General features: G+C 39.0%; 1 protein-coding gene and 1 pseudogene across 6 annotated transcripts in view; both read right to left on the minus strand.

The window, feature by feature from the left end:
* The window catches only part of ANO4 (anoctamin 4), a 399,084-nt gene that overhangs the window by 58,061 nt on the left and 328,593 nt on the right, over nucleotides 1–12,430 (minus strand). The gene's annotated exons all lie outside the window — the stretch shown is intronic.
* LOC116478053 (sorting nexin-5-like) lies at nucleotides 1,189–3,456 on the minus strand (annotated as a pseudogene).

Raw genomic sequence — 12,430 nt, forward strand, 5'->3', positions numbered from 1 at the left:
GGGTCTAGTTTCATTGTTCTGCATATGGATATCCAGCTTTCCTAGCACCATTTATTGACGAGACCTTTCCCCAATGTATATTCTTGGCAACTTTGTCAAAAATGAATTCACTGTAAGTGTGTGGATTTGTTTTGGGGCTCTCTATTCTATCCCATTGGCCTATATGTCTGTTTTTTATGCTAGTACTTGGCCTTTTTGGTTACTATAGGTCTACAGTATAATTTGAGGTCAGGTAATGTGATTCCTCCAGTTTTGTTGTTTTTGCCCAGTATAACTTTGGCTATTCTGAGTCTTTTGTGATTCCACATAAATTTTAGGATTATTTTTTCTATTTCTGTGAAGCACATAATTGGTATTTTTATAGGGACTGCATTGAATCTGTAGATTGCTTTGGGTAGTGTGGGCATCTTAACAATATTGCTTCTTCCAATCTATGAACATGGACTATTTTTCCATTTTTTGTGTCCTCTTCAATTTCTTTTTTTTTTAGTAGCACGATTATTTTATTATATACTTTATAAAAAAAACAAACGCCAAAGACATACACCATCCTCTCTCCCCCCATCACCTCCCACAGCCACTATGGAAGGAGCTCATATCTTTCCTAGTGTAGATCTGGCCATCTTATAAAGTAGACCACATTATCAGTTTCCATATATACCTGTAGATACTTTTCTCCCCTCAAATATTTATATCTCAATTTAAAAAAAGGAGGTGCAAAGAGTACATAAAGACAAATGAGATTTTCTTGCTGTTGTTATAGTACAAACATCAGATGACTACCAGGGGAGTAACAGGGGGCAAAACAAAAACATAAACCCACCTTCAGTGAGGAATGGAAAGTCTGTTACCTGCCTCAAGTTGCTGAATCACCTGCTGTAACTGGCACCTCCCTGACATTCATGAGTTTGTAGGGACATGGGCCAGGTGATTGCTTCTACTTGTTTCCAGAAGGCATATGTCTCCTACATCCTTTCTTAGTAACTAAAGACATACTACAGGAGAACTCAGTATTTAGATTCTGCCCAGAGGTATTAAATGCACAAGGAAAAATTAGTTATGTCCAAGTAACAAGCAATAATATTTTTAAACCAACATGGTTAAATGTTAAGATTTGTAGACATCAAAATATTTATTCACATAATTTTAAACTAAAGTTGAAGATAATAAATCTTCCATTGGTAATGATTTAAGTGCAAGTGATGCTTGGCTTTCTTTCACATTCATTTCTTTTCTTCAGAGTGAAGGCATATCAGTTATTCTTGAACAAGTCAATACAGCTCTGCAAAAGAGAGACACTGTTCCTCGCATGTTTTATTTCCAGTTCAGACATTTCAATTAGATTCTTTCTAAATGCTGCCACTTTCTTCCGTTCGAAATTTATCAGTTCTTCTTTTGCAGATTTGGAAAGCTATTCAAATTTCTGGCAGCACTCCTGCTAGTGTACCTTAGCCAACTTGACATCTTTGCTCTTTAAACTGGGCCTTATCCAGAGCTTTGTTTGATTTTTCATAGTCAATGAGGGCTTTGGTGCATCTGTGTAAGAGATCCTTAGCAGCTTCAATGTTGAGCATGTAGTATCGGAGGAGCTCTGTTAGCTTTAAATCTTCATCTGATGAGATTCCACCCTCTACTTTCCTAAGTTTTTCAAATAGCTCGGCAACCTTCAATAGATACTTTTTGATGACTGTAGGCTCTTCTAAAGCCAGGCTATGTAAGCAGGCTGCAGTGTGAATATAGTCATCAGCAACATTTTTATGAGAGCTTGTCATTTTGTCAGCTTTCACACAAGAATCTTTGATCCTATTGTAATAGTTAATAAGGAAGTCATTCTCTTGCTCAAAGAAGTCATCTACCTCCTTAACTCCAGTAAAAAGGACTGCATCAGCACTTTCACCACGCTTTTGAAGAAGCCACCAAACATCTCTTTAGTATTTTTCCACCTAACACTTAGATCCTGATCATATTCCAGGAAAACATGAAAGTTGCGATCTTTACTGAGAACAGGGTGAGAAGAAAGCCACTAAAGAAAGGCTTCATGGGAGGACACAGTCTTCTTAAAAACAGTGAGATACTCAGCTTCCAGTTCTTATTTCATCTTGGCAAATTCTTCTTTGGTCATAGACCCTTCACCTTCTCCCAGTTTCTGCATCTTCTCTCAAAGACCATCGAAGTCAGGCTTCGTAGGAGCAGGCGGAATCTGCAGCAGAGGCAGGAACTCATGAGCCTCTTGTCCCAGAAGCGACGTTTTCTAGTTAGTGCCTCATTCTACTCTTGCTGGTCCACAGGAGACAACCACTCCACTCCTATGGGGCTATTTAAAAGTCAACTCATGTTTTTTCTTAACCTTCCTTATTTCTTCTGGCCATTTAAAAGGAGGTGTCTTCCTGTATTCACTTTGATGACAATCATTTGCCCAGTTTTTCCATTACAGACAATCGTTCGGAGCACAACAGTGTCTATACTGCTTCAATGTTGGCCTACAACTAGTACAACGAATGCTAAACACCAATGATTAGCCATCAAGATTATGAAGTCTCCAGTATTCCAAAGGATTTTTTTCCTAATCCCAAAGGATAATCAAGGACTCTAATTTTGAATGAACAGAACGTATCTAAATATAAGCTTCAGTACTAATTTTGTTCAATTATTAAGAAATTGTCATTTGGACAGATTCTTCAGTCTGTGTGGCAGGACAAAATGCATGGAAATCTCCTTTAAAATCAGCTAAGTCTCTGTTCCTGCAGCCAAGAATTAATGATCAAGGGCTGAAAACTGCCTCCTTGAGCACTTTTTTTGTTTTTGGGAGACACAGTCTCACTCTGTCACCCAGGCTAGAGTGAAGTGGTGCGACCTCAGCTCACTGCAACTTCTGCCTCCCAGGTTCAAGTGATTCTCATGCCTCAGCCTCCCCAGTAGCTGGGACTACAGGTATGCGCCACCATGCCCAGCCAATTTTTTATATTTTTAGTAGAGACAAGGTCTCATCATGTTGCCTAGGCAGGTCTTGAAATCTTGAGCTCAGTAATCCACCCACTTCGGCTTCCCAAAGTGCTAGGATTACAGGCATGGCCTCCTTCAGCACTTTTGAGAAATCTTATCACATACTATTACCCATACTAATGTTTCCTAGAAATCAATTCTACTGACATTGGAAAGAAAATCCCAGAGAAAAACCAAACCTAAAGGTAAATAAGACTAAAGTCATTACACTGTTTACACCACTTTACAATATAAATAATGTAAGCCTGTATGCATTACCTCAAAGCTGTAACACTATTCCTTCACATATTTTCCACTTACTCAATAGTTAGCAAATACTCTAGTAGGTAGATGAAATCAAAATTTTCACAATCCATTATAAAAAGTGGATATAAGTCTCTTTAAACTAAATGAATAGCAAGGCAGAAAGAACTAGCTTATTGGATTTTCTAAAACACTCACAATAAGCCCAGCATAGTCTGTTCTTTCTTTCTTTTTTTTTTAATTATACTTTAAGTTCTAGGGTACATGAAGAGTGTCATATAGTCACACAAAGTCTTCATGTTGCCTTGTAACAGAAAACTCTGGACTCTGAAACGTGGGCAGTGTGGTCTTTGTGTGCACTGTAAATTTGACCTTATCTCTCTCACTGAGCGCATCAGGTATGTCAATCTGAAGTGAGGGATCAACGTTTAGGTCCACAGATACAGATCTCAGCTTCCTGCGGTCCTCCTCCTGCTGCTGCAGCAACTCGGGAGCCGTGGCCATGGTGACGCAGGACTCAAGCAGGTGCCGCCTGACCTTGCTCTGCTCCAGGAGGAGGCCGTCGACCGCAGGGCCGCGATGGCGACGCGAAGCCATGGACACTCTCCCAGCAAGGCACCTCTAGAGAAAGTCTCTTCAATTTCTGTTGTCAGTGTTCTATAGTTTTCATTGTGGAGATCTTTTGCTTCTTTGGTTAATTCCTAGTTATTTGATTGTATTTGTAACTATTGTAAATGGGATTACTTTCTTGATTTCTTTTTCAGATTGTTCACTGCTGGCATATAGAAATGCTACTAATTTTTGTATGTTGACTTTGTATCCTGCAACATCACTGAATGTATCAGCTCTAATAGATTTTTGGTGGAGTCTTTAGGTTTTTTCCAAATATAAAATCATATCATCTGTAAACAAGGATAATTTGATGTCTTCCTTTCCAATTTGGGTGCCATTTATTTCCTTCTCATATTTGATTGCTCTAGCTAGGACTTCCAGTACTATGTTGAATGACAGTGGTGAAAGCGGACATCCTTATTATGTTCCAGATTTTAGAGGAAGTGTTTTCACTTTTGCCCACTCAGTATGATGCTAGCTGTTGGTCTGTCACATGTGGCTTTTATTATGTTAAAGTATTCTCCTTCTACACCCAGTTTTTTCAGGGTTTTTATCATGAAGAAACATTGAACTTTATCAAATGCTTTTTTGTCATCAATTGAAATGATCCTATGGTTTTCATCCTTCATTCTGTTGATATGATATACCACACTGGTTGACTTGCATATGTTGAACCATCCTTGCATCCCTGGGATAAATCCCATTTGGTCATAATGAATGACCTTTTTAATGTACTGTTGAATTTTGATTGCCAATATTTTGTTGAGGATTTTTGCATCGATATTAATCAAAGATATTGGCCTGTAGTTTTCTTTTTTGATGTGTCTTTGTCTGGTTTTGGTATCAGGGTAATACTGGACTCACAGAATGAGTTTGGAAGTATTCCCTCCTCTTCTATTTTTTAGAACAGTTCAAGTAGGATTGCTATTAGATCTTTAAATGTTTGGTAGAATTCAGCAGTGAAGCAATTGGGTCCTGGGCTTTTCTTTACTGGGAGACTTTTCATTATGGCTTCTATCTCGTTACTGATTATTGGTCTGTTCAGATTTTGGAATTCTTCATGGTTCAATCTTGGTAAGTTGTATGAGTCTAAGAATTTGTGCATTTCTTCTAGATTTTCCAATTTATTGGCACATAGTTGCTCATAGTATCCTCTAATAATTATTTGAATTTCTGTTGTATCAGTTGTAATGTCTCCTTTTTCATATCTGATTTTATTTATTTTGGTCTTCTCTCTTAATAATCAATGAAATTTAGAGAACACTATCATTAACAACAGCAGAATATACACTAGTCCCTTTTTATCCACAGGTAATACATTCTAAGACCCTCAGTAGATGCCTGAAACCACAGATACTATTGAACCTTATATATATTTTGTACAAATTTCTGTTTCCTTCTTCACAATTTCATGCATAGAAGATTCTTACCAACTGTAAGAATATATCTTACAGTTGTATATCTTAGCAACTTCAGTGTAAGATTTTTTCTTTTCTTCTTTACTTATTAAGTTGAGAACTTTCACCTTTTCACTTAAACAAAGCACTTTACAGCTTCTCTTTGGCATATCCAAATTGCCAGCATCCCTACTCTTGCACTTCGATGACATAATTAAGTAAAATAAGGGTTACTTGAATACAAGTACTGTGATACAGTGGCAGTATCTGATAACCAAGATGGCTATGAAATGACTAATGGGCAGGTAGTGTGTACGGTGTATATATGCCAAACAAGGAATGATTCACATCTCATGTGGGACAGAGCAGGACAATATGAGATTTCATCATGCTACTCAGATTTGCGCACAATTTAAAACTTATGAATTGTTTATTTCTGGAATTTTCCATTTAATATTTTTGGACTGTGGTTGATGGTGGGTCACTGAAACTGTGGAAAGCAAAACTGTAGATAAAGGGGAACTACTAATCTATTATTATTATTATTATACTTTAAGTTCTAGGATACATGTGCAGAATGTGAAGGTTTGTTACATAGGTATACACATGCTGTGGTGGTTTGTTGCACCCAATAACTCATCATTTACATTAGGTATTTCTCCTAATGCTATCCCTTCCCTAGCCTCCCACCCTCCAACAGTCCCTGGTGTGTGATGTTCCCCTCTGTGTGTCCATGTGGGGAACTACTAGTCTTTTCAAATGTGCTTGGAACATTTGCCAAGATACCATACTGTGGGTCATAAAACATTTCTCAGTAAATTTAAAAGAACTGAAATCACACAGACTATGTCCTTTGAATGAAGTTAGAAACTAACAGCAAGCAGAAATTTAGAAAATCTCCCAAGCATTTGGTAATTAAACAATACGCTTCTACATAGAAACTCACAGATCATAGAAGAACTCAAAAAGGAAATTAGAAAATATTTTGGACTGATTAAAAATAAAAACACAATTTGGGGGATATAGCTAAGCAGTGCTTAGAGGAAATTTATAGCATTAAACTCATATTTGAAAATGAGAAAGACCTCACATAAATAATTAGGCATTCACCTTAAGACATTAGAAAAAGGAGCAATTAAATGCAAAGCAAGCATGAAGAACAAAATGAAAGATAACAGCAAAAATCAATGAAAAATGAAACATAAAAACAATAGAAAAATGTCATTAAAACCAAAAGCTGTTCTTTAAAAGATCAATAGAATTGATAAACTTTTAGAAAGAATGAACAGGAAAAGAGAAGACATTAATTACCAATTTCAGGAATGACCAATATGATATCATAACACATCCTATAGGAATTAGAAAGAATATGAGAATATTATAAACAAATTTATGCCAATAAATTCACAAATTGAGAAAAATAACAGATTCTTTCAAAGGCAAAAAAAAAAAAGATAACCTGGAGAACCTTCCATCCATTAAAAGATTAAGATTGTATTAAAAGCCTTCCTCCAAAGAAAACTCCAGGCCCAGGTGGCTTCACTGGTACAATTTACCAAACATTCAAGATAGAAATAATACCATTTCCACTTTCCAGAAGAAAGTACATTTCCTAACTCACTTTATGAGGCCAACATCACCTCAATAACAAAAAGACACTAGAAGTAAAAAGTTACAGGCCAATAACCCTCATGAAGATAGATGGAAAAATCCTAAAAGTATTTTAGCAAATCAAATATTACAACACTCATAAAAGGTAATATATTATGATGAAGTGGGATCCTTGGAATGCAAGATCATCCTATTATTTCATAATGAATCCATTCAATTAATATATCGTCCAGCTTCTAAGAAACAGGATTGAGGATAGAAGATGGCTGAATAGGAGCAGCTTCAGTCTATGGGATCAATGCAAAAGGTGGGTGATTTCTGCATTTCCAACCAAAGTACCCAGCTCATCTCATTGGGACTGGTTAGACAGCGGGTACAGCCCACGGAGGGCAAACCAAAGCAGGCTAGGGCACTGTCTCACCCAGGAAGCACAAGGGGTCGGGGAACTCCCTCCCCTAGCAAAGAGAAGCCCTGAGGGACTGTGCTGTGAGGAAGGGTGCACTCTGGCCCAGATACTATGCTTTTCCCGTAGTCTTCATAACCTGCAGACCAGGAGATTCCCTCAGGTGCCTACGCCATCAGGGCCCTGGGTTTCAAGCACAAAGCTGGGCAGCCTTTTGGGCAGACACCAAGCTAGTTGCAGGAATTATTTTTCATACCCCAGTGGTGCCTGGAATGCCAGCAAGACAGAGTTGTTCACTCCCCTGGAAAGGGGGCTGAAGCCAGGGAGCCAAGCAGTCTAGCTCAGCGGATCCCACCCCCACGGAGTCCAGCAAGCTAAGATCCACTGGCTTGAAATTTTTGCTGCCAGCACAGCAGTCTGAAGTTGACCTGGGATGCTCAAGCTTGGTGGGGGGAGGGGTGTCCACCATTGCTGAGGCTTGAGTAGGTGATTTTCCCCTCACAGTGTAAACAAAGTCGCTGGGAAGTTAGAACTGGGTGGAGCCCACTGCAGCTTGTCAAAGCCGCTATAGCCAGACTGCCTCTCTAGATTCCTCCTCCCAGGGCAGGGCATCCCTGAAACAAAGGCAGCAGCCCCAGTCAGGGGCTTATAGATAAAACTCCCACCTCCCTGGGACAGAGCACCTGGGGGAAGCAGTGGCTGTGGGGGCAGTTTCAGTAGACTTAAATGTTCCTGCCTGCCAGCTCTGAACAGAGCAGCAGATCTCCCAGCACAGTGTTTGAGCTCTGCTAAGGGACAGACTACCTCCTCAAGTGGGTCCCTGATGCCCGTGCCTCCTGATTGGGAGACACCTCCCAGCAGAGGTCGACAGACACCTCATACAGGAGAGCTCCAGCTGGCATCTGGGGGGTGCCCCTTTGGGACAAAGCTTCCAGAGGAAAAAAAATAGGCAGCAATCTTTGCTGTTCTGCAGCCTCTGCTGCCGATACCCAGGCAAACAGGGTCTGGAGTGGACCTCCAGCAAACTCCAGCAGACCTGCAGCAGAGGGGCCTGGCTGTTAGAAGGAAAACTAACAAACAGAAAGGAACAGCATCAACATCAACAAAAAGGATGTCCACTCAAAAACCCCAGGTGAAGATCACCGACATCAAAGACCAAAGGTAGATAAATCCATGAAGATGAGGAAAAAACAGCACAAAAAGGCTGAAAATTCCAAAAGCCAGAATGCCTCTTCTCCTCCAAAGGATCACAACTCCTCGCCAGCAAGGGAACAAAACTGGATGGAGAATGAGTTTGATGAATTGACAGAAGTAGGCTTCAGAAGGTGGGTAATGACAAACTCCTCCAAGCTAAAGGAGCATGTTCTAACCCAATGCAAGGAAGCTAAGAACCTTGAAAAAAGGTTAGAGGAATTGCTAACTAGAATAACGAGTTTAGAGGACATAAATGACCTGATGGAGCTGAAAAACACAGCATGAGAACTTTGTGAAGCACACACAAGTATCAATAGTCGAATCGATCAAGCGGAAGAAAGGATATCAGAGACTGAAGATCAACTTAATGAAATAAAGCATGGAGACAAGATTAGAGAAAAAAAGAATGAAAAGGAACAAACAAAGCCTTCAAGAAATATGGGACTATGTGCAAAGACCAAACCTATATTTGATTGGGGTACCTGAAAGTGATGGGGAGAACGGAACCAAGTTGGAAAACACTTTTCAGGATATTATCCAGGAGAACTTCCCCAGCCTAGAAAGACAGGCCAACACTCAAATTCAGGAAATACAGAGAACACTATAAAGATACTCCTGAGAAGAGAACCCCAAACACATAACTGTCAGATTCACCAAGGTTGAAATGAAAAAAAAAAAAAGTGTTAAGGGCAGCCAGAGAGAAAGGTTGGGTTACCCACAAAGGGAAGCCCATCAGACTAACAGCAGATCTCTCTGCAGAAACCCTACAAGCCAGAAGAGAGTGGGGGCCAATATTTAACATTCTTAAAAAAAAGAATTTTCAACCCAGAATTTCATATCCAGCCAAACTAAGCTTCATAAGCGAAGGAGAAATAAAATCCTTTACAGACAAGCAAATGCTGAGAGATTTTGTCACCACCAGGTCTGCCTTACAAGAGCTCCTAAAGAAAGCACTAAGCATGGAAAGGAAAAACTGGGACCAGACACTGCAAAAGCATACTAAATTGTAAAGACTATCGACAATATGAAGAAACTACCTCAACTAACAGGCAAAATAACCAGCTAGCATCCTAATGATAGGATCAAATTCACACATAACAATATTAACCTTAAATGTAAATGGGCTAAATGCCTCAATTAAAAGACACAGATTGGCAAACTGGATAACGAGTAAAGACTACCCATCTGTGTGTTGTATTCAGGAGATCCGTCTCCACGCAGACACACATGGGCTCAAAATAAAGGGATGGAGAATATTTACCAAGCAAACGGAAAGAATAAAAAAAGCAGCGATAGTAATCATAGTCTCTGATAAAACAGATTTTAAACCAACAAAGGTCAAAAAAGCGCATTATGTAATGCTAAAGGGATGAACACAACAAGAAGAGCTAACTGTCCTAAATATATATGCACCCAATACAGGAGCACCCAGATTCATAAAGCAAGTTCTTAGAGACCTACAAAAAGACTTGGACTCCCACACAATAATAGTGGGAGATTTAACACCTCATTGTCAATATTAGACAGATCAATGAGACAGAAAATTAACAAAGATATTCAGAACTTGAACTCAGCTCTGGACCAAGCAGACCTAATAGACATCTACAGAACTCTCCACTGCAAATCAACGGACTATACATTCTTCTCAGCACTACATCGCACTTATTCTGAAATTGACCACATAATTGGAAGTAAAACACTCCTCAGCAAATGCAAAAGAACGGAAATCATAACAGTCTTTCAGACCACGGTGCAATCAAATTAGAACTCAGGATTAAGAAACTCACTCAAAGCTGCACAACTACATGGAAACTGAACAACCTACTCCTGAATGACTACTGGGTACATAACAAAATTAAGGCAGAAATAAATAGGTTCTTTGAAACTAATGAGAACAAAGGCACAACGTACCAGAATCTCTGGGCAACTGCGGAAGCAGTGTTTGGAGGGAAATTTATAGCACTAAATGCCCACAGGAGAAAGCGGGAAAGATCTATAATTGACATCCTAACATCACAATTAAAAGAACTAGAGAAGCAAGAGAAAACACATTCAAAAGCTAGCAGAAGACAAGAAATAACTAAGATCAGAGCAGAACTGAAGGAGACAGACACAAAAAAACCCTTCAAAATATCAAAGAATCCAGGAGCTGTTTTTTTAAAAAGATTAACAAAATACATAGACCCCTAGCCAGACTAATAAAGAAGAAAAGAGAGAAGAATAAAATAGGCACAATAAAAAATGATAAAGGGGATATAACCACCGATCCCACAGAAATACAATCTACCATCAGAGAATACTATAAACACCTCTACACAAATAAACTAGAAAATCTAGAAGAAATGGATAAATCCCTGGACACATACACCCTCTCAAGGCTAAACCAGGAAGAAGAAGAAGAAGGAAGAAGTCGAATCCCTGAATAGCCCAATAACAAGTTCTGAAATTGAGGCAGTAATTAATAGCCTACCAACCAAAAAAAGGCCAGGACCAAAAGGATTCACAGCTGAATTCTACCACAGGTAAAAAGAGGAGATGATACCATTCCTTCTGAAACTATTCCAAACAATAGAAAATGAGGGAATCTTCCCCAACTCACTTTATGAGGCCAGATCATCCTGATACCAAAACCTAGCAGAGACACAACAAAAAAAGAAAATTTCAGGCCAATATCACTGATGAACATCTATGCGAAAATCCTCAATGAAATCCTGGAAAACTGAATCCAGCAGCACATCAAAAAGCTTATCCACCACAATCAAGTCAGCTTCATCCCTGGGATGCAAGGCTGGTTCAACATATGCAAATTAATAAACATAATCCATCACAAAAACAGAACCAATGACAAAAGCCACATGATTATCTCAATAGATGCAGAAAAGCCCTCCGATAAAATTCAACACCCCTTCATGCTAAAAACTCTCAATAAACTAGGTATTGATGGAACATATCTCAACATAATAAGAGCTATTTATGATGAACTCACAGCCAATATCATATGAATGGGCAAAGGCTGGAAGCATTCCCTTCAAAAACTAGCATAAAACAAGAATGCCCTCTCTCACCACTCCTATTCAACGTAGTATTGAAAGTTCTGGTCAGGGCAACCAGGCAAGAGAAATAAATAAAGGGTATTCAAATAGGAAGAGAGGAAGTCGGATTGTCTCTATTTGCAGATGACATGACTGTATATTTAGAAAACCCCATCATCTCAGCCCCAAATTTCCTTAAGCTGGTAAGCAACTTCAGCAAAGTCTCAGGATACAAAATCAATGTGCAAAAATCACAAGCATTCTTATACACCAAGAACAGATAAGCAGAGAGCCAAATCATGAATGAACTCCCATTCACAATTGCTACACAGAGAATAAAATACTTAGGAATACAACTTACAAGGGGATGTGAAGGGCCTCTTCAAGGAGAATTACAAACCACTGCTCAAGGAAATGAGAGAGGACACAAACAAATGGAAAAACATTCCATGCTTATGGATAGGAAGAATCAGTATTGTGAAAATGGCCATACTGCCCCAAGTAATTTATAGATTCAATGCTATCCACATCAAGCTACCACTGACTTTCTTCACAGAATTAGAAAACACTACTTTAAATTTCATATGGAAGCAAAAAAGAGCCCATATAGCCAAGACAATCCTAAGCAAAAAGAACAAAGCTGGAGGCATCACGCTACCTGACTTCAAACTATACTACAAGGCTACAGTAACCAAAACAGCATGGTACTGGTACCAAAACAGATAGATAGACCAATGGAACAGAACAGAGGCCTCAGAAATAACGCCACATATCTACAACCCTCTAATCTTTGATAAACCTGACAAAAACAGCAATGGGGAAAGGATTCCCTATTTAATAAATGGTGTTGGGAAAACTGGCTAGCCATATGCAGAAAATTGAAATTGGACCCCTTCCTTACACCTTATTCAAAAATTAACTCAAGATCAGTTAAA

This window comes from Hylobates moloch, unplaced genomic scaffold, assembly GCF_009828535.3.
Source record: "Hylobates moloch isolate HMO894 unplaced genomic scaffold, HMol_V3 SCAFFOLD_12, whole genome shotgun sequence".
NCBI lineage: Eukaryota > Metazoa > Chordata > Mammalia > Primates > Hylobatidae > Hylobates > Hylobates moloch.